We start from the raw sequence: 983 nt of genomic DNA, 5'->3' as shown, positions 1-983 counted from the left end.
ATTCGGGACAGGGCTTAGTCCCATGCAAATGGAAGGCAGAGTTTAGCCTTATGCAAAATGGAGGCAGGGCTTAGCCTCATACAGATTCGGGACAGGGCTTAGTCCCATGCAAATGGAAGGCAGAGCTTAGCCTTATGCAGATATGGAGGCAGGGCTTAGCCTCAGGCAGCTTCGGGATAGGGCTTAGTCCCATGCAAATGGAAGGCAGAGCTTAGCCTTATGCAGATGTGGAGGCAGGGCTTAGCCTCATGCAGATGGAGACAGAGCTTAGTCTCATGCAAGATTCGGGACAGGGTTTAGTCCCATACAAATGGAAGGCAGAGCTTTAGCTTTATGCAAAATGGAGGCAGGGCTTAGCCTCATGCAGATTCGGGACAATGCTTAGTCCCATGCAAATGGAAGGCAGAGCTTAGCCTTACGCAAAATGGAGGCAGGGCTTAGCCTTCATGCAGATTCGGGACAGGGCTTAGTCCCATGCAAATGGACGACAGAGCTTAGCTTTATGCAAAATGGAGGCAGGGCTTAGCCTCATGCAGATTCGGGACAGGGCTTAGTCCCATGCAAATGGAAGGCAGAGCTTAATTTTATGCAGATGTGGAGGCAGGGCTTAGCCTCATGCAGATGGAGACAGAGCTTAGTCTCATGCAGGATTCGGGACAGGGCTTAGTCCCATGCAAATGGAAGGCAGAGCTTAGACTTATGCAAAATGGAGGCAGGACTTAGCCTCATGCAGGGTTTGGGACAGGGCTTAGTCCCATGCAAAAATAGAATAAATAGCAGGTGATAGTAGAGTTTTATTAGCTAATAATAGATTTCAGTATCACAGTTGTTATGAAGGTTGTGACTTGGAAGCATGTATATTCTTCGCTCCTGCATCCAAAGAAAAATCGTGAGTTCTGTAAAGGGGAAGGTCGGTTCGTGCCTCTGTCGGCTTGCTTGGCTTGCTTCGCTTGGTCCGAAGGTCCTGTTCAAATCATTGGGGG

The sequence above is a fragment of the Nicotiana attenuata genome, chromosome 2, assembly GCF_001879085.1.
Source record: "Nicotiana attenuata strain UT chromosome 2, NIATTr2, whole genome shotgun sequence".
Classification (NCBI taxonomy): Eukaryota; Viridiplantae; Streptophyta; class Magnoliopsida; order Solanales; family Solanaceae; genus Nicotiana; species Nicotiana attenuata.
The sequence above is the reverse complement of the archived record's forward strand: the minus strand, read 5'-3'. Positions refer to the sequence as shown.